At 39.8% G+C, this 21173-nt stretch overlaps 1 long non-coding RNA gene across 1 annotated transcript; it reads left to right on the forward strand.

Moving 5' to 3' along the window:
* The first annotated feature begins 418 nt into the window (after positions 1 to 418).
* On the forward strand, positions 419 to 2013 carry LOC146708347 (uncharacterized). The gene is made up of 3 exons (XR_014921105.1): positions 419 to 882; positions 958 to 1024; positions 1551 to 2013. It is a non-coding gene; the product is annotated as an uncharacterized LOC146708347 (long non-coding RNA).
* The last annotated feature ends 19160 nt before the right edge of the window (positions 2014 to 21173 follow it).

Genomic DNA, 21173 nt, shown 5'->3' on the forward strand with positions numbered 1-21173 from the left:
ACCCTGCTCATCTCCCCTTTTCTGGGAGGCAGTGGGGAGGCAGAGTGTACAGCCTGATCCGGCGGGGAGGTGTGGGAAGCCATATCCCCACTTCCGGCTCTCCACTCTGCTCTCTCCCATCTTGTCCCCTTTTGTCTTACTTCTCTCCATCACCTTTTCTATCCCTTTGAAGAAGTGAGGCTCCATAAATGCTAAAGAGGTAAGTATTATTTCTCAGTTGCAGTGAATAGATAGAAAATAAACTGTAGAAAACTAAATAGGAGAAAGAAGAAGAGAATTTTACATAAACCAGTGACACACTCCAGGGCCTGATCAACCCTGGCAGGGCCTCCTTGGATGAGGGTGTCTAGTGATAATGGCCGAAACACCCGATGAATCCAGGGTCCACTACTGACGACTTTAAAATGATAATCTAGATCAGATCTCTAATCCCTAAACCTAACCAAGGAAGAAAAAATGGCAGATTAGCCTGGGTAAAAGACCGAAAGTTGAGGCACACAACGATGTGTGCTGCTGGTAAAGCTTCTGGGCTGCCTTTCCTCATATCAGCCATCCCTCAAGAGTCTCTCCATCTAAAGCAATGCATTATCAGGGACTCTAACATCTAGTCCTTTTTACTGAATCATACTGTCATACTGTCATTAAGTCTACTTTACAGCATTCTTGGAACTATATCACCCTAATGCTTATCAAATCCTAATTCTCCATTTTTTGTTTTGTAACCCCTATAGACATGGTTACTAGTATTTTCTTGTTTTTTACCTTGTATTATTATTTCCGACACCCCTTGAACACACTTTGATTTTCCGTAGTTCAGTGAATGCAACAAAAGCACGTTGCTGCATTAAGCTAGGCAAAAGAGAGCAATTAACAAGCTACACAGTGAGTCTTTCGGTATAAAATAAGTGTTATAAAGTATTTTCAACAGTCTCTAACTTAAAGTTATGTACTTTTCAGAGGCCTCTATGTGTTTTACTCTCGACCAAAACCAGGCAGAGCGTGTATTTGTTTCTTGGGAATTCCGGTGAGTTACTAGAGATGATAAGTTAGCAGGAAAACATATGCTAATTTTACATGTGGTAAACACTGCAACAGTGCGAATTCTGTATTGTCTAAAAAAAAAGCTAAAACCAGTCGGAGTACTTGAATTGTGTGTGAAATGGAATGTCGTATTTAATTTTATTGTCTATTTGATTGGGCATCTTCACAAATGCGCAAAACTAATGCAGGATGCACTTTTCTTTTAGCCATAAATGTTGTCCAGTGCCTTTTCTGCACTTTGTCATTTCAGTTATAGGTTAATTCGTGTAAATAAGTTATTTAAAACTACTTACGTTACAAACATTTCATGATGTGATTACATATGCCTTAAAAAGGGGTATATAAATACAATTGATTGTAATGCTGTAAAGCAATACAAATGGAATTCATAGAGACAGAACAATGTTAAAACAACAGTGTACTTGATTTTGAAAACTTTATGAGATCTCATTTTATTTAGAAAAACTGTTAAGAACTATTTTGTTTATTGCTCTGTACTGTATGTGCAGACTGGTTTTTTGTGATCCTGGATCTGAAGTGGTTCTGGATATGGATGGCAAGCCAGACCCTGTGAAAACTCTTGGCGAATCCAAAAGCAGTGTGGCCAGCTGTTCTGGATGCAGGAGTAGAGCTACAGTCTGAATTACTTCAAATCGCAGGATTTCAGATAAGCAAGAGCAAAAACTGCTTACTTCATATGGATTGTTTCTCTGGGAAACCATTGAACTCCCAATATCCTGCTCATCAGGAGTCAGGTCTAAAGAGACTACTTATTTTATTTTATTTTGTTGTTATTTTCAAAAGAGCGCTCTTCTCTGTTGATCTTCTGTTAATTTTCTATGCTGTTTACATTGGGTTATTGCACCACTGTAACATTGTAATAAATCTGCCGGCTGTTCAACACTCAATTCTCTCAAATTTATTTTACTCCTCTCGAATCTAGTCTATAAGTTTAACCCTACTATACTAAGCAGGTGTTACAGTTTATTTCTTTGTTTTTATTTGTTTAGATTGCAGAAGAAGTGCTGTATGTGTTTGCATTAACAAGCAACAATGGAGTGGACTGGATTGATTTTGAGCTGTTGTACCAATCCTGAAGGTCGTCCAGACTCTTTCAATGAATTCTAGCTACGCCCATGAATTCAAATGAATACATTAGATTTAAATTAGAGCTGGGCGATAGAACGATATGTATCGCGATATAACTTTTACTCGATAGAGAAATTAAGCTATCGCGATAGACCTCGCCGCTCTTGTCCTCTTAAAATAAAAAAAAATAAAAAATAAACAAAAGGTCAGCCAATCCAAACTAAGTAGCGCAGAGCCGAACCAATCACAGCCGCAGCGTCACGTCGCGTGACTTGTTACGTACAGCACAAGTGCCAAGCCGCACGTGTGTTTGTTTGGGAAGCAGCCAGCGGGTAATGGAGGAAATGAGTGTGCCGACTAGAAAAATCAACCGAGCGTGACCGAAGAGAAAACAGATGATGGTTCCAACGCCGGAGAGATTGTCAAACGGAAGAGCCATAGAAGTTCCGTAGTGTGAAGGTATTTCGGCTATTTCAAGTCTGACAAAAAACAGAGTAGCGTGCACTGTAAATTGTGCCGAAAGCTATGGAACACCAGGACTGCCATAATGAATTAATTAAATACACCATTAAATAATTAATTAAATGTGGCAATAATTAATTAAAATTGGAATTAATTAATTAAATAAATAGTTATGACACATGTAATTAATTAATTATTGACACATTTAATTAATTATTTATGTATTTCACATTTTAATTATTGACACATTTAATTAATTAATTATTGACACATTTAATTAATTATTTATGTATTTCACATTTTAATTAATTATTGACACATTTAATTAATTATTTAATGATATATTTATTTATTTCATTTTGGCAGTCCTGACGCCTGGCTCTCATCATGAAATAATTTTATCTGTCAGCCTCACCCATCAAACTCAGGGGGCGGGGTTAACGCTGATCGAGTCAAAACCATTGCTTTGGCCTGGTGGCCATTGTTTCTAGCACACAACAACCGGCATGTGGAAGCTAACAGAACTGAGCTTTGAAAAACCCTGTTTGTGTGTTACCAAATACCGTTTTAATATTTTTTTAGCCGAGAATGTAGTGGTTTAATCTTCATGTGTCTGGTCGGTTTGTCAAGATACAGCCTCTTTGCAAAAGTGCTTCGATGATTTCGGAGATGTCTGCCCAGTCTCACGGCAAAGCGTGGGATAGACCCGCTCGCCTCGCAAGCAATCCCACCGACAAAGCGCAGGCCCCGGTACACAGCTGTAGTAACCCCCGCTGACTTCTTTTACTGAGGTTATATTTATCGGTGTTTTATTTCCTGAAGTTCTTATGTGTCCTACGTGTTTCAGTCGCCAATTCTGAATTATAACTAACATTAAAAACATGTTTAAGGAGGAGAGAGAGAGCAAATAAATCTGTTTAACATCTGATCTTTGGGTTTTTGTTCAGTAATCAGCGTGACCTGTGTATAAACACATAAAAGAGATAACGTTGGTGTTTCCGTCATGTAGTAACTGCTGGCTTTAACTGTACAAAGGTTGTTCGACACTATGAAACACATACAGACTTCATGATGTTCGGCTAATATTTTTATTGTGAATATTAATCATGCTGACCTCGCTCTGTACACCACGCAGCGAGGTCAGCATATCCACGATATCCTCAGCTCCATGAGTTAACACAAAGTTTCCCAGCTGACTATCTAACTGCCAACTATTCCAGAGACGTGAAAATATACAGCATAAAGAAAAGTGTAAGAGACTCAGCAGCAGATTAGAATAACAGTTATACATTTAATAAATCACCAAATGAATCCAAGAAACGAGCAAACCTGTTCCGACAATTTGAGTTTGTATTCCCTCAGCTGCAGACTCGCTGCTGTTTAAATGTTTGAAAAGGAAGATTAGATATAAAAAACGTCAAACATAGACTCAGTCTGCCTTCACATTTGATATGAGGCCAGCATGTATAGTGGCCTCAGCAGGCTATTACTGAAATACACGTGCTATATCATAAACTATGATATAAACAGGGAGGTCCTATTAACATGTTTAGTTTTAAAGGACACCTTCCTGCCTTTAGTCTCATTCATGAGCAGTATTAGTTTTCTTCTAACATCCAGAAGTCTGCACAATGTGTTTCATAGTTTGTAACAAGCCTTTGACAGGTAAACATAACATGACCGAAAAAGAAAAAAAAAAGAGAGAGAGTGTTGACATAAGAAGAGAAAATTCTCTCAATTATGGAGACAGACAAATGGTTCATTTATGTTTGATGTGTGTTTATTCCTCCCTAAATATCGTCGGTGAAGTTCGCCATGCATGTCAGATTTTCCTGCGCATTTTTATACCTCTGCCAACAGAGAGAGAAAAAAAATCACATTCTAACAGACAGCTGGTGCTTAGAATACAGTTGAATAACTATTAAAAAACAGATGATATTTAGATGATAGTTCAGTCTAACACATGTGCCAGTGAACCATTAAACGTCTGTGAAACTATGCAGTTATGAAACGTAACTTTAACCTCAGCCAAACCGATTTGCTCAGTTGTAAATAAAACAGCGAAGTAAACGTGACCCGACAGACAGAACCTGAGTGAATGAAGTCCAGCGTTTAACCACTGAGAGCTAAAACTCAGCTGAGGTTTGAAAGCTGTGTGCCGGTGATTGGATATCAGCCGCTGATAAAGCTGGCTCGCCTATAAAGTGCTCTGTAAGGAAACAAGCTCCAGCAGCTCTGCGCTCGGGGAAAACACTATATTTACTTATCTTGTGCAGAAAAATGCGCTGACATTGCTTTATATCGAGCACCGGCTGCCCAGTTAAACTGTGACTATCACCAGGTAACTAGGCGTGTTTCTTGAATTAGCAGCAGGTGTTAAACAGCTGACAGATGAGGAGGAGGATGCGTGCAGGTAAACTGAGGGTCTGTTGAGCTGATCGCTGGTTTCGTGAGAAAAATGTCAGCTCGTTCTTCATGTTACAGAAGCACAGAGACACAAGACCAGGCGGAAAGAGACGATCGTTCGGTGAAAATGAGAATCTGCGAATGCAACATGTGGAACACGGAGAGTGGAATATGTAAACAAACCGGTTAACGTAACCCCCTCGGTGCACTCTGCATGCTAACTGTTAGCAGAGCTAGTGAAATCTCTGAAAACATCTGAGCACTTTTGCAAACATGTTCTATGTTGACAACCTGACCAGACATACGTCGCGACATTCGCGGCTAAAACACTGTTAAAAGTGTAGCTGGTGACAGAAAAACGGGGTATTTTAAAACTACACCACCACCATTGCTGCTTGTGATTTGATCTGCATTCTGGGATAACTGGCTGCCCCAAGTCTACACAAGCAATCGATTTTCTAGGATCGACCTGTTTTGACTTACTTTGCACGGCAACCAATCAAATGTTAGAGAAGCTGCATGGGCAGCGTTAACCCCGCCCCCTGAGTTTGATGGGTGAGGCTGACAGATAAAATTATTTCATGACGAGAGCCAGGCGTCAGGACTGCCAAAATGAAATAAATAAATATATCATTAAATAATTAATTAAATGTGTCAATAATTAATTAAATGTGTCAATAATTAATTAAAATGTGAAATACATAAATAATTAATTAAATGTGTCAATAATTAATTAATTACATGTGTCATAACTATTTATTTAATTAATTAATTCCAATTTTAATTAATTATTGCCACATTTAATTAATTATTTAATGGTGTATTTAATTAATTCATTATGGCAGTCCTGGCGTTCCATAGAAAGCAAGTCTGGAAATACAATAAACTGGTGCATGCGTCACACTGTGCGCCACGTTATTGTTTCGGTGAAATGAATTTCTACAATACTGTTACTGTTAATTCTACTCTCTGCAGTGTTTAAATGCTTACATATACACACAGTTACTGTCCGTCCACACATACGACTCGGTTCTGCTTCTATGCCCCAGCTTTGTTTACTTTTTCCCACCGAGGCTTCTAGACTTCTGATTGGCCAACATTTCTGCACGGTTAGGAATCTAGCGCCACCTGCTGCTTTGGCATGTTCATAGCAGCGTTTTCCTTCATTTCTGCCTTTATGTGTGGACGGGATTATTTTTTAAAACGAAAACGGAAAATCTCCGTTTTCAAAAATACCCGTGTACGTGTGGATGTAGCCTCAGTCTCTGACTGGAAGCGCTAATTCGTCATTCGGCTTTTGTCAGACTAAAGTAACTGTTAAAACTGTTTGAAAAGCTAAGCTATACAACAAGGAGAGATTGAGAATTTCCTTTTAGTTCTCAGTTTATTTGATATTGACAAAAGTTAGTCAGTTTTGTCTGTTCTTCTGTAAAACAAACTAAGATTTATTTTTAGAATTAATATTTTGTTTCTAAGTGGAATTGACAATTTAGTCTGTTTCGTTTGTTCTCTTTTGAAACTTAAACGCTTTAGCGGCTGCCTTTTGTGTAGTTTGCAATATTTGCCTTTATTTATCTGAAAAAGTCTCATGTTCCTTAAGTACATCTACCCTGTTGAACTTATTATGGGAAATAAATATTTAAATAAAAACAAGCTGCTGATTATTTCACATTTTACTTGTGAGCAACGGCACATTTAAATCTTACAAATATAGTTATTTGGCTTATATCGTGATAGATATCGTTATCGCCTGAAATGAAAAAAACATATCGTGATATGAAAAAATCTCATATCGCCCAGCTCTAATTTAAATTAGCTGCTATATCAGCCTTCCAAAGCATTGTGGGCAATTAAAAAAGGGGGCATGACTTTTTTCACTACAATAGCCTCTGTTTCACCTCTGCAAGTCAAACACTGCTTGTAATTGACTTGTTGCTCAGATGTTTTAACACATTTTCTGAAAAGCACAATGCCGACTTGCTTTATGCTTTTGATTTGCCTGTGGGCATGGACGTATAGTGTTTTTTATGTGAAAAAATGACATTGACCTTGATGACATTCAGCTTATTTAGAAAGTAGGATCCAGTAATTTTGTTCTTGGCCTATATTACGAATCAAAACTCCAACTATCTGAGATTCTGCTGCTTTTCAAACTATCTATCTTTGTACACACAGTGCTAAACTGGCAAAATGCCTGTATAAATGAAATGCTGTGTGTGGAAACACATGATCTTGCAGAACTTCGTTCAAGCATCAATCATTTTGTTATTTAGCCTTGTCTGTGCGTGGAGACATAAGCTTGGCATATCATTCCAATTTAGAACTATCTGCCCTTTCAATTCACCCTCGTGTTTCTCATGCGAATATAAAAACTCTATCAGAATGTTGATTACTGTCCTAAGAGTAAACAAGTAGGAACTGTGCAAGGTTGACAGTAAAATACATTTTGAATGAATAAATGAACAATAAACCAGACTGTTTAAATTCGGAATAATTATAATTATGGGGGCGACTGTGGCTCAAGAGTTGGCAGTTCGTCTTGTAATCAGAAGGTTGCTGGTTTGAGCCCCGGCTCCAACAGTCTCGGTCGTTGTGTCCTTGGGCAAGACACGTTGCCTACTGGTGGTGGCACCAGTGTCCGGCAGCCTCGCCTCTGTCAGTGCGCCCCAGGCCAGCTGTGGCTACAATGTAGCTTGCCATCACCAGTTTGTGAATGTGTGTGTGAATGGGTGGATGACTGAATGTGTAAAGCGCTTTGGGGTCCTTAGGGACTGGTAAAGCACTATACAAATACAAGCCATTTGCCATTTATGACCCTCTCAGTGCTGTATGTCAACCCAGCCACAGTGGGTTACACAAGGTTAGGGACCTAAACAGGGAAACCTGTTTAGTTCTTGTCTATTATGTTCGCCTTGTGTCCTTGTCCTCTGCGTCCCTCTCGGTTTTCATGTGTGTGTCCTTGTGTCTTGTTTCCCTCTCTGTTCCCATGTTCCTCTCCTTGTGTTTCATTCTATGTTCACACCGTCTATCATGTTTATCCATGTTCCCCAGCTAGGGCTGTGCGATATGACCAAAATCTCATATCCCGATATAAGAATTCTATCGTCCGATAACGATATAAATCACAAAAATGTAACATTTTCTGTAAATTCTGTGAATCTCGGGCAGCTCGTCTTGCGGGAAGTGTTTCCAGCTGCGCGTCATGGCTGGAGTCGAGTGTTTTAACCGATGCATGAAATGATACATTTTTAGACATTAGTTGTAAAGGCCGCCGTTTTCTTTGAGTATTTATTACACGGCGTGCTGCGGGGAAAAGCCTGTTCTTTTTTTCTTTTCTTTTTTGGCCTGTCCCGTTTGGTTCTTTTGCCATCAGAATTATTGTCTAAAGGCGAGGAAAGATGCCCAACGGATTTACTTTACCAAACTGACCATCCCAGCCTTGCCGTAATGGTCTATTTGATTCACCTTTTATTGTTTATTTTATTTTTTTATTTTATTATTTTCACTTGCTAGATACGGGACTGGAAAAATCTGTTCTAATGTTTGAGTCTAAGGTTTATTTTTTAACACCTGGCGGCTCTTTTTTACTTCTCATCTGTAAATAATCTGCTCTTTCACGTGATTCAGTTTATTTTGAAAAGTCAACAGGATCTTGAGCTTTATTGTGAAAGGTTTATGTGGAACATAAACAAGCGGACACACGATGCTGTTACCGTCGTTGTTGCTAACCACAACGCATAAAAACAGGCGCTTGTCCATCCCTAGTGTGGTTATATAAAATATAAAAGAAAGAGAGAACTTTAAGAAATTAATATAGCCACTACAGTGACCATCAAAACGATGGAAAAATATTACCGTAAACAGTTTATTTTGCGACACCACGAAACAAACGATAGCGTAAAATGAAACGATAGACATTTTTATATCTCATCCGATATATATCGTTATATCGAACAGCCCTACCCCCAGCCCATCATGTCTCTCTTGTCCTCCCTCTCTCCCTCTCTCGTCTGCCTTTCCTCCACTCCTGTGTGACGCTCGTGTGTCTGTCTTGTGTTCCATCGTTTCCTGTTTTATTGTGACAGTCTCACCTTCCATGTTCAGTGTGTTCAGTTTTGCTTCTTCTCTCTCATTGTGCCTAATTGGTCTCAGCTGTGTTCTCCATGTGTTTCCTGTTCCCTCGTCATTCTTGGTGTATTTAAGCCCTCTGTTTCCCTCTGTCCAGTGTTGTGATCTCCCTCATGGCTGTGTGTTTCTCTGTGTGTCTCTCTGTGTGTTTAGTTTCCTGTAATTCCCCAGTTTAGTTTTGTAGTACTTTCCGTTCAGCCTATGAGTTACAGTGGGGCTTCTATCCTGCTTGCTTTACACAGCTGTTTCATGACAGGGGGTGGATTACACCAGAGATCAACTAGAAGCACCTTCTTACTTGAAATAGTGAAGAACCGGTTAATAGATGATGTCAGGCATTAGTATGAATATGGTGTTCACAGATGAGTTTGTGATCTGTAGTGAGAGTGGGGTGGAGGTATGTTCTAGAGAGAAGAAGAATGATATTCAGTAAATGCAAGAAGTAACACATGTGTGTGAATTAAAGAAGTAGAGGCTATGAAAGATGACGGGTTTAAATATCTGGGTTCAACCATCCAAAGCACAGGCAATGGACAAGAGTGGCTGGTTTGGCTTGTAAAGCGAAGGAATAGTGAATATATTGGATGGAGCTGCCAGAGAAGATGAAAAGAAGACTACAAAGAAGATGGATATAGTGAAGGAGGACATGCAGAAGGTTGGTGGGCCAGAATAGTGACAGAATGGTGGGAAGCAAATGATCCATTGATGTGGCCTATAATGACACAATGGACGCTTTTAAAAGTCCTATTGATGTTACAATTAAAAGCACTAAGTAAACATCAATGTCAGCATGTTCAGTTAAAATTGTGACTTATCCCACTGAACTCCAAGTTCCTCTAACGTGGGTTTTGTAGTTCCTTAAAAGATAACTGTTATTTCTTGGTGTCCAGTAGTACTACAGTGTGGCGGGGAACCAACGCCACAGCATGTTTGGCATATTTCTCTGTTCTGACAGAACAAAAGTTGTTGTTTTTTTTGTTCTGGGATAAAAATAGCAGTTCATGACATTAATCAAATAGTTTCATACAAAGAAAAACATCTAAAGCTTCTAATCAAAGCCACAAGTATTTGTGCTGTAGTATCACGTCTTTCAAAAGTGCCCTTTCAAGCACAAAATCATGTCAAACACTACACGAAGAAAAAGCTGCATACCATCACTGAAATAACATAAGAGCCTAACATGTAACCCCTTTAGGTTGCACGAGGTTATTCCCTCAACATGCTCTGTCACATTTTTTTCAAAGCTCTTCAAGTTAAAGTAGGTGAGAGCAAAAAATGGATGTGATGCAGTGTTGGCAGGAATCAAGACACACTGCCTGAGGTCTCAGTTGAAACAGCCGTAGCCCTGTTTTCTATTCTCTTTGATACAATGGAGACCTGTGTTTAAAGAGAAAAGGGGAGAAAAAGTTAAGCTGGAATACAAACATCAGTATGAATATGACAAAGAGCCTCATTTCTGTAGCGCTTAATAGTCCTGTCTGCCATTTGTTAGCTCAGTTTTATATAGATAGCTTTTGAATGGCTCAGTAGGAAAATGCACTGTCAATGAATTACATCACATTATCTTAGCCACCTAGCTTTGTCATTCAGTTGATGGGGCTGTCGCCTGTGTTTGCCTGAGTAGCCCTGGCTGGTTGCCATGATGTCTTGTTGATGTGGCCAACTTCATCCCTTTTGCCAGTGAGCTGTGACTAATATGAAAACACATCTGACATCTGGCTTACTCAATCTGCTGGTTTTAAATAGATGCTGGCGTCAGTAAAGGATTCATTCGCTCTTTTCTTTCAGTGTGACGACATCTTCTCTGATCGGTGTCTGGGAGCTACGGAGTGAACGCTTTGCAGAGGGTGAGATGCCTACTTAAAGTAAACACATATGATGCTGTTCTGAGTGTTACTATGCCAATAACATGTACAGATATCATTTTTGTGACATTTCCATATTACTTTTAAGCCCAGAGGTTTTCCAGTTGTGGCATATAAAAGCAGAGACAAATTAATATAGTCTATAGTTATTTAAAATTTTACACTGTGGTGAGAATTTTTATTCTTCTTATTTTCTAAAAATAAAGCACAGCAGCATCCTGTAAGGTCAAGCTCAGCTTCAATCCAGGCAGATCAGCTGATTTCCACTGCCAGCCCACATCAGGCTGTGGCTGAGCTGTTACCCTTTCACACATCCTACTTGCAAATCTCATATAGGTGGGCGTAGTATTTAAGTATCTTTAGCCTTCTGATACTTCCCATCTTCAAGCTGCTTTACAACCCAGCTTCTCCTTAGTTGCTGCCTTATTCTGCAATCTTGCTGCTGCTTGTCCTAACCTATGCTTCCCACATACACAGTAGAGTAGGAAAGATCCACATGATGCCAAATATGTCCTTCTGTTCAGCTGGGTCATGGCAATAGCTTGTATCAAAGCTATGTCCACTATGTGCTGTAAACTATTCCTTGCTCTTAGTGTCTAATTACGGCTCCAGTTGTACATCTTCTCTCTGCCTCTTTCCTGCTCTGGTTTCTCTCCATGACCCCAGGAGAAACAATGAATCAACTGTTCTGTATCCTTTTGTTCCACTTGCCTTTTCCCTTTTTTTCTTCTTTTTTTGCATAATTCGTTAGAGCAAATTCATCAGATGCTTCACATTTAACCTCGTCCTCAGGCTTTGTGACATTAGGGAAACCTTTTGTTTTCATTCCCCTAGTTATTTACACCAAGTCTACACTCTGTCTAGAAGTGCTATTGCTCAAAATAATGTTTAAATATAAGGGTTTAAGGGACAAGCTGAGGGGGAAAATGTGTACTTCCTGCTGTGACTGGGAAAAGAACTGGATATTATTTCATATTAATAGTCTATGTCTGGGCACATTATGGTGTTAACATTAACATTTACAGACCCACCCTGCTTATACAATCGCTTGAGGTTAAACTCAGGCACCACTCATGCAAGTCTGGTGTCATGTCCCTATAATCCACACAGATGAATATTTAATTGACCATTACCTGAAGCAACTGATAATTAGAGCACAGTCGCTGTATATTCCTGGCCTCAGGTTACTGCTCTGAGGTCGTCCTGCAGCACCAGCTAAGGACAAAGCACCGGTTGGTGAGTGGGACAAATTGTTCTGTGGCTTCATTTAACAAATTCATGCTTCAGTCTGGAGAGCCAGCTGTGGTGCATTTAAGGACCCTTTTTCTCTAGACTGTGTAAAAGCTAAATGTGATGTGAGTACATTTGGCTTTATAACTTATGCATTCCAAAAATTGCCTCATATTTTACTTCGTGCTAAAAGAATATACACTATAGAAACTTTAGTGAGGGAACTCATAATCAAGGCCTTTCAACTACAGAGAACCGGTTTGCTTTTCATTTATACAGTCATGTTCTTTCAATATATTCTTACAAAAAAGAGTTTTTCATTGGATAACTGTGTTCATTATAGCAAAAGAGAATGAATACACTAACAGGTACCATGCACTTCTGTTGATGCAGCAGGCCCAATTGGCTGAGGATCTAAATCTCTTTTATGCCCGTTTTGACAGGGAGAACACCGACCCTGTCCTGTCCCCTCTCCCCTCAACCGACCCTGCTCCGGTCCTGAGCACTCATGAGCTGAGGCGTGTGTTCCGGAGCATTAACACCAGGAAGGCGGCCGGGCCGGATGGAGTGCTGGGCCGGGTGCTAAAAGACTGTGCTGCGGACCTGGCGGACGTCTTCACCTCTATATATAACACCTCGTTGTCCTGTTCACTGGTACCATCCTGTTTCAAAGCAGCAACCATCGTTCCCATCCCAAAACAGTCAAATGTCACATGTCTGAACGATTTCAGACCTGTGGCACTCACCCCCATTCCCGCCAAATGCCTGGAGAGACTGGTCATTAAACACATCAGAGCTGCTTTTCCACCATCCCTGGACTCGCACCAGTTTGCATACAGGGAGAACCGGTCAACCGAGGATGCGATCGCCACAGTGCTGCACACATTACTGAAGCACTTGGAACACAGGAACACCTATGCACGGCTCCTCTTTGTAGACTACAGCTCGGCTTTTAATACCATCCGGCCATACAAACTCCGTCCCAAACTCCACCAACTGGGACTTAACTCTTCTCTGTGCAACTGGATTGTGGACTTCCTCACTAACCGTAGACAGAGTGTCAGAGTGGGTAAGAACACCTCTTCCACCCTTGTGGTCAACACCGGTGCCCCTCAGGGGTGTGTTCTGAGCCCTCTGCTATACACTCTCTTCACCCATGACTGTATTTCCTCCTGCGCGTCCAATCTCATTGTTAAGTTTGCAGATGACACTACAGTGCTCGGACTTATATCCAACAATGATGAGACAAACTATAGGACAGAGGTGCAACAACTAGAGTCATGGTGCCACGACAATAACTTGGTCTTAAACACCAAAAAGACCAAGGAGATCATTGTAGATTTCCGGAAGAGGGGTCATAACAACCATCTGCCTCTCTTCATTGGCAGTGAGGCGGTGGAGAGGGTGAGCAGTTTTAAATTCTTGGGGGTAACTGTGACCGAGGACCTGTCCTGGGGCAACCATATCACCTCAGTTGTACGGAAGGCCCAACAGCGCCTCTACTACCTGAGGAGACTGCGGAGCGCACACATTCCCAGATCTCTGATGTTGAACTTCTACAACTGTGCCATCAGCAGCGTTCTGACGTATGGATTTCTAGTGTGGTTCCCCAGCTGCACCAAGGCCGATCAGCAAGCACTCCAGCGGGTGGTGAAAGAAGCTGGCAGAATTATTGGAACAAGTCTGCCAGAGATCAGTAATATCTTCCCCACTCGCTGTCTGAGGAGGGTGCACAGTATCCTGCGGGACCAACATCACCCTGCGCGCCACCTTTTCCATCTGCTGCCCTCAGGGAGAAGGTACAGGTCTATACAGGCCAGAACATCCAGACTGGCCAACAGCCTGTATCCACAGGCTGTGAGGCTCCTGAACTCTCTGCCCCCCTCTCACGGACAATAACCATATCCAACTTCTTAATAGCAATGAACTGGTCTGCATTGGTGCATCATATCTTTATTCTCTTCCCCCTCCTGCCCCCCCTCTTTCTTAAATAGATAACTATCATATCTGATATCATATCTCACAGTACAATAATATTGAATGGGTTGCATTGTTGTATTTTGTCATGTTTCTCAGGTCTTTGTCTGAATTTCTACGAACATTATTGCTAAGGATTGTCTTATTGCATTGGAGTCACACTGGGTTAAATATGTACACTTGGGTTTTAAGGGGTATTTATTATTTTCTTCTTTTTTTTGGGTTGTATGGAAGCCCCAAACGCAATTTCATTGTTCTTGACAATGACAATAAATAAATAAATACTAAATACTAATTAAATTGCCACATTTGGTAACCAAGGTGGAAATGTTCTCTCACATAATATGAGATGGCAAGCACTGGGGCATCGCTCAGGTTCATCAAAGCACTCTGTTTTAAATAGCTTTAAAAGTACAGAGAGACCTCAGTCACAACACAAGAAGAGCTCTAATTTAAGTTTAGATTGTGTAATAAATATGTAATACCCAGAACATTTACGTATTTATTATTTACTTTGAAGAAACTGATGTTATATTAATTCCTTTTCATATTCAGATGCTGTTTTTCTTCTTCAGTTTCACTTTACTGTGCTTGCTTCTGCATGGCAGAATGCTTTTATTTTTCATCTATGCTTAAACTCACTGATCATTACTAGGACACAATGTTCTTCCTTTTACTATGCTTATGTTTAAGCGGAAGTGGCACATTCCTCTATTCAAGGCACAGACTGTATGGGCAGAACATGCAGTATATTTTTCAGTCTCTGGTGTCATAGTACAATAACATCTTCAAATGTCTCCACAGCCCCTCCAATCTGTCTTCTTGCCTGGAGTTACTGCTTGTCATTGTCTCCAAAATCAGCAAAAAACTTTTTGGTATTTGTTTGTTGCAAAAAAAAAGTGCCATCTACTTCTACAGAAATAACTCAAACTTAGATCATAATTTCTTCCACTCTGGAGGATCTACCTTTTATAGAAACTCAGCCGGCATCATTTTTCAAAGCATCGCTCAGTGAATGAAAAGGCTGAGTAGTACTCTGATTAAAATGAATGTGGAATGCTGCTGCACCATAGTATATAGAGTTACAGTTCAGATGTTTTTTTTAGAACAACTTCACTAATATCAGTATTTTCTGATATATTGTTACATCTGTTGCTGACTCCTCGGGTTAAATTGTAGTTGAGCAGGATGACATGCTTCTGATTCCTCTTTCTAAACAAAGAGGAAAGATCAATCCAAAGTCCCCAAACCCAAGAAACAAATGAAATAATGGCTTTATTTTACCTGTACAACTGGTGATGTACATCGGCTATTATAAACTGCAAGGTCAGCCCTAAAGAGCAAAAGGGAAAAAGGGTTCAAGACACATACATCTGAGAAATGGGAGGTTTTGCATGTAAAGCCATGTGCACATCGCTCACGAGCTGTCCCCCATATTATATTGGATGTGATAACAGACAGGTAGTTATGTCCTGAATGAAACCAGAGCTCTAATATAAGAAAACCTACATGGGTATGCTAATTTATTCTTGGTGTTGTCACAATTAGTTATTGCCAGCAGATTAGACATGTGACCCTCCCATCCCTGGAAAGCTGACAAGAGCTGGATGGAACAACAACATAATGCTATAAGCTAACATTATGACAGCAAATGTTAGACTCGAATGTCCTAAAACTGCTAATACTCTGCTGCTAACTGCTAATAGTCAGATAATAGTTTGATTAGATTTTAATATCATATGAGAGTTTGTTTACTAAGTACGAGTCTACCCATGTAAGATCTATTTCAACAAAACTTTCAGTAAGAGCAGCGAACAGAAGCTAACCGCAGCTGATGGAGACAAAAACAGCAATGCATTCTTACAGAAAATTACAGATATCCTCAACAACTCACCTCATTATCACTGTCATCAATCAGAAATGAGCTATGTTTACTCCTTGGATAAATCTCTTGGAGTGCTCAGGTGGAGTAGAAAAGTCAATTGACCATTTTATCATCATCAACAATGTCACTGATAATACGCAGAGACGAGTCAATGTCAAAATGTAATAATAAAAAATGTAATAAAAATTCGTAAACAGTGACCGTGGGTCACTTATTCCAGTTCTTGTTCTAGCTGCTAGAACAAGAACAAATAATTCAAAATCCTTCAGTGTGAAAAAAGATATGAAGTCAACAATACTCTTGGCAACTGTGTTGCTAGAATCTAGCAACACAGATTCATACACATAAAATGGTAATGATAATGTTATCGCTTAAAAATACAGCAGATCTCTGTCGTACGACCTTTACCACCACTAAGCATTAAGACTAAAACTAGGAGGGAACAGCTTGGCTGGTTATGTAGATAAGCATCTGAGTAATCAACACTGTATATCTTTGAAATCTGCACAACAAACATAATGAATTAAAAAAAAATACTAGACTGTATTTCTAAATGAATGACATTCACCAATGAAAAAATATGCTGTTTTTAAATCAAGATCTACAGTGTGTCTATTTGGTTCCTGTTTTCTCTCTATCAAACATACAAACACACATACAGACACACGCACACACATACAAACATGTGCAGACACATTTATACACCAGTTCATTTTGGGGTTTTAGTCTGGCTTCTCAGTCATGTAAGTCATATTCCACCATATTTTGCTAATATTCCTTATTTCTTTTTATTTTTGAATACCATGCAAACAAACGAGACTGGACTCTGAATATACTTTAATCTCGTCCTGGAGGAAAAATTGAATGCATGTGCTTGATTTTTTAAGGATTAAAAGATGAAAACAAAAGTGTTAGAATAACTTAATGCATGGTAAGATGTAACACCAAAACCAACAATGGGGACAAAACTAGTATTAGGCAGGATTGTTTGATTCATATATGTATTCACTCATACATGCATATAGCCCAAGCAATGGCTGCTATGTGCCTCAAATGAAAGAAAAGCTGAAGAAAGCACAAAAAGGAAGAGGGGGTGGTGGAGGAGTGAGAGAAGAATTGATGCGGATAGAAGAGAAAGAAGTCAGTGTAGGGATCTTTCATCATAATCCTGTTACTGTTGAATAATTTAAGTATCTCCTTGCAGACATTAATTTCCTATCATCTACTTTGCTTCTAATTCACTGGGAGAATTAATGAGGATTGACATGGCTGCTCTTTCTTGTGCAGTGAAAGCCAACATGGAGCAGTTGATAAGCGGGATGTGCTGCTGGAACAATGGGCAGCTGGTTATAGCCTAATCATTTATTTTACACTTCAACCGAGCTTTCATTAGCTTCCAAAAAAAGCAGGGCATGAAAATATAAGGAGTACTGTTAATTATGTACATTAGTATTGATTATCAAAATTCTGAAAGTAGTAAAATACAATGGTGTCCTATTTTTTTTTTTTTAAGTTAATTTACTTTAAGTTGAATCAAGCATATACCATCATCTTTAGTGTGAATTATCTTCTAAAGGTCACCTCTAAGCAGTGTAGACATGTCGAGGACAAAGCCATGCGACTGATAGGCCATCTGTTTCGAAGATTGATAGCTCTCTGCTGCTATCAATGATACGCCTATGTGCCTCTTAGCATTCTGTACATCTCCATTGTTTTTCGTCAAGGACATTGGGGGTATACAACACCATATAAAATGCCATTTCTGAATAATAGAAAGAGAGATGCAATAGAAGGAATGGAAGAAATAAAGGTAGGGCACTCTGAAGAAATACACCACTGTCAACAATGTTACCACAATGGGTTTTGAAATACAGCACAGCACAGATCTCATTGTTTTAGGCAGTAAGGAGAGGAACATCGCCGGTGAGAGTGGGGGGGTGCAGCTTCAAAGATCTTTCATGTTCCAGGCTGACTTTAATGGGTGAACAGGAGAACTGGGCTGCAGTGACATTCACAGAAACCTGGGGGATGTTTAAAGAAAAGATTAAAAAAAAAACTAGAGATGTCAGTTTCTACGTGTGGAACGGTGAAGAGAAATTACCTTAATTTTTAGGTGAATTTTGATTTTTGTGAACAAACACGCTCCCTGGCTGTTCCCTACCTTTGTTTGTTTCGACTGCTCTTTTCTACAAGTAGACATCTCATTATTGTCAAATGCAGTGAAACCTGAGACAGTTTCTGGCACGTCTATCCTTTCCTGCTTTAGCTGGGCACATTTCTTGCACTTTTTCAAATAATTCAAATCCTTCAGTGTGAAAAAAGATATGAAGTCAACAATACTCTTGGCAACTGTGATACCAATTTAATTGAAATGTCAGCTGAGAGACAGGGACTCCAAATCTGAAGAATCTCTCTGTTTTGTCTCTTTTGTGTCCTCATCCCTTCTCCTTCTCTTATTTCTCATCTATCTTTCTCTTCGTACCGCTCTGAGTTACAACATCATCTTTCTGCCATATCAGAGGACAGGAGGGTCAGCCATGCATCAGGTGATGTTCTCAATGCTGCACTCGTTTGACCCATCACCCCAACAATAGAGGCTGACCCTGAGCCGCTCTTCCAATTAATCACCTAACCTTGGCTTCACGCAAGTGGCTGCCCTTCCTTTGCCTTCCTCCCCCATCTTTCAGTCCCATCCTCCAATTCGAGTTGACCCAAGGCGGCAGAGAAAACCTCTGCTGCTTCTCCTGCCTACGAGGGTCGAAGACAGTCGTCCACCATTCCGCATGACTGCCAGTATAAATCTGACGGAAGTAATTACCCATCACCCTCTGGGGGCCATGAGCAGGCTTCCCACCCCCTCTTCATCTTCAACATAGTTCAACCTTATTATATTCAGCTGGGAGAAGAATTGTGGTGCACGAGCGGAGACAGTCGTATTTAGAGTTAATTGCCTCTGGCAGGTGAGGACATCAGTTCCACCATGTGCCCAGGCAGATGGCTCACTGGAGGCAGGTTCAATCAACTAATTGTAAAGTACTGATAGGGCTTTGGGGGGGATGTTGACCTAGAGCTGTGGTTGAGGGACACAAGAGATACTGAAAGACTAAAGGCCTGCACAGAGTCGAATTTGTTTCGTATAACTCCAAATTTTCTGTAAGCACCAAATCCTCCTTTTAGACATCTGAGGAACTCTAAACATCACCTATAATGTGTCTGAAAACTTTTTGGAATTCAAAACACAAGCACACAGATATGCATAGACACATACACGTACAAAGCAAGGCCCCATTCAAGCGCATGTCCTTGCAGCTGCTTTGAGCTGTGGCCTTTATTGCTGAGGGAATTGGAGGAGATGTAAATAAAGTTGTAGGCTGAGGTGAAATTACTTTGCTGGCAATAACAAAACAGAAGAAATCCAATACAGAGTGGGGCCAAAGAAAGAGAGGAGTCAGAAGTGTTGGTCAAAAGGCACCAATCATTGTCTACAACTTTTAGACGCCTTACTTACCCTTACTCTTTTCATATCTTTCTTTCTTCTTCTTTCAGCTGTCTCCTTTGGGAGTAATCACAGCAGATCGCCTGCCTTCATCTCACCCTTTCCCGAGCATCCTTTTCTGTCAACTTATTGTACTTTTCGTATATTAACTGAAACACTAATGTTTCTATCTTGTGATGTTTTATTTATTTGTCCTTATCCACCGTCTCTGTTTCAAATGGTGAAGCCGCAAGAAGTGATGATAGAAAATAGGTCACGGCCAGACATTTAGAAAAGATACAAAACAAGATGGAGTGCAGGAAGAGGAGTAGGAAGAGAGGGGTGAGGTGAGATGGATGGAGTGTGCAGAGAGCAGAAGAAGAGGGATGGCAGGTCAGGTATGCCCATGGGGCTTGTGTCAGTGAAAAATCGTCACATTAGCATTGATTCATTTAAATAATATGGATCACTTGGCAGATATAATGTTGCTACAGGAATATTAAATCCTCAGCTGCATTTAAATAAAGTTGCCTTTGCAAATAACATCACACTTGGGATAATGTTAAGAAGGCTTAATTAACTATGCGCTGTTGCATGCTTAACCTGCCATGCCAGCAGACCCAGTCAATATTTCATAACTAGTAAATTATTTAGGAGTTTATAAAATAATACTTTTTAGTCTTAAACCGTGCTTTACCTTTTATGTTCCGTGATGCATTAACATTTGACCTTGAAGTATGAATTTTGAATTACAGCTTATAATAGCAAATCATAGACTTCTGCATGCTAGGGCAGCAATTTTCACAAGGATTACAGTATTGTGCAGAGGTCTTCAGATACCACACATTTTTTTTAATATTTTGCCATGAAAATGGCAACTAAGAGCAGTACATAAGAAAACGTAAAGGCTTGGTGTATCAGAAATTGAAGAGCTTGTCTCCCAAGGTGGATAATAATTTTTGCAGGGAAATACTTTGGATTTAGCACAATTGATTTAACCAAGAAGAAATTATATGCACCGACTGCTGTAGAGTTGTGTCTGTGGTGCATAGCAACACAACTAACTTGTTCAGCCACCTGAAAACACAACACACACTGCGATATAATTAATGCATGAAGGCCAAGAAAAACAATGCAATGGTTGCTAACGTGAGTCATCCAACATCAGCTCAGATGCCCATAAAACCAAGGCTGTACAGCACATCAGTGTATCCATCCAGCTCACAAAGATGCACTGAAATCATCAACCAATCCAAATCCATCTGGCCAAAGACACATTTCCATTAAACACGTGTGTGTAACAAATGCTTCAGGAAAATACAAAGGAGCATACTGGACAAAAGATATGTTATTTTGTGAGTAAAAACCCTCCCCACGAAAATCTGCACTTATGCAAAACATTGGAAGGGAAAAGAGTATTTGTTCTATTCAGATCAATCATCATGTATGTTATGAAGTAGTATAAAAGATTTTATATTATTTGGCTACAAATATTAATCCACAAAGATTAACTACCATAATGTATGTATGTATGAATGTAATTCTCTTTCTCTTCACACACACACACACACACACACACACACACACACACACACACACACACACACACACATAC

Source organism: Copadichromis virginalis, linkage group LG6 (assembly GCF_057382275.1).
Source record: "Copadichromis virginalis isolate Kocher_CV1m ecotype Utaka linkage group LG6, C_Virginalis_male_GT1.1, whole genome shotgun sequence".
In the NCBI taxonomy this organism is placed as follows: domain Eukaryota; kingdom Metazoa; phylum Chordata; class Actinopteri; order Cichliformes; family Cichlidae; genus Copadichromis; species Copadichromis virginalis.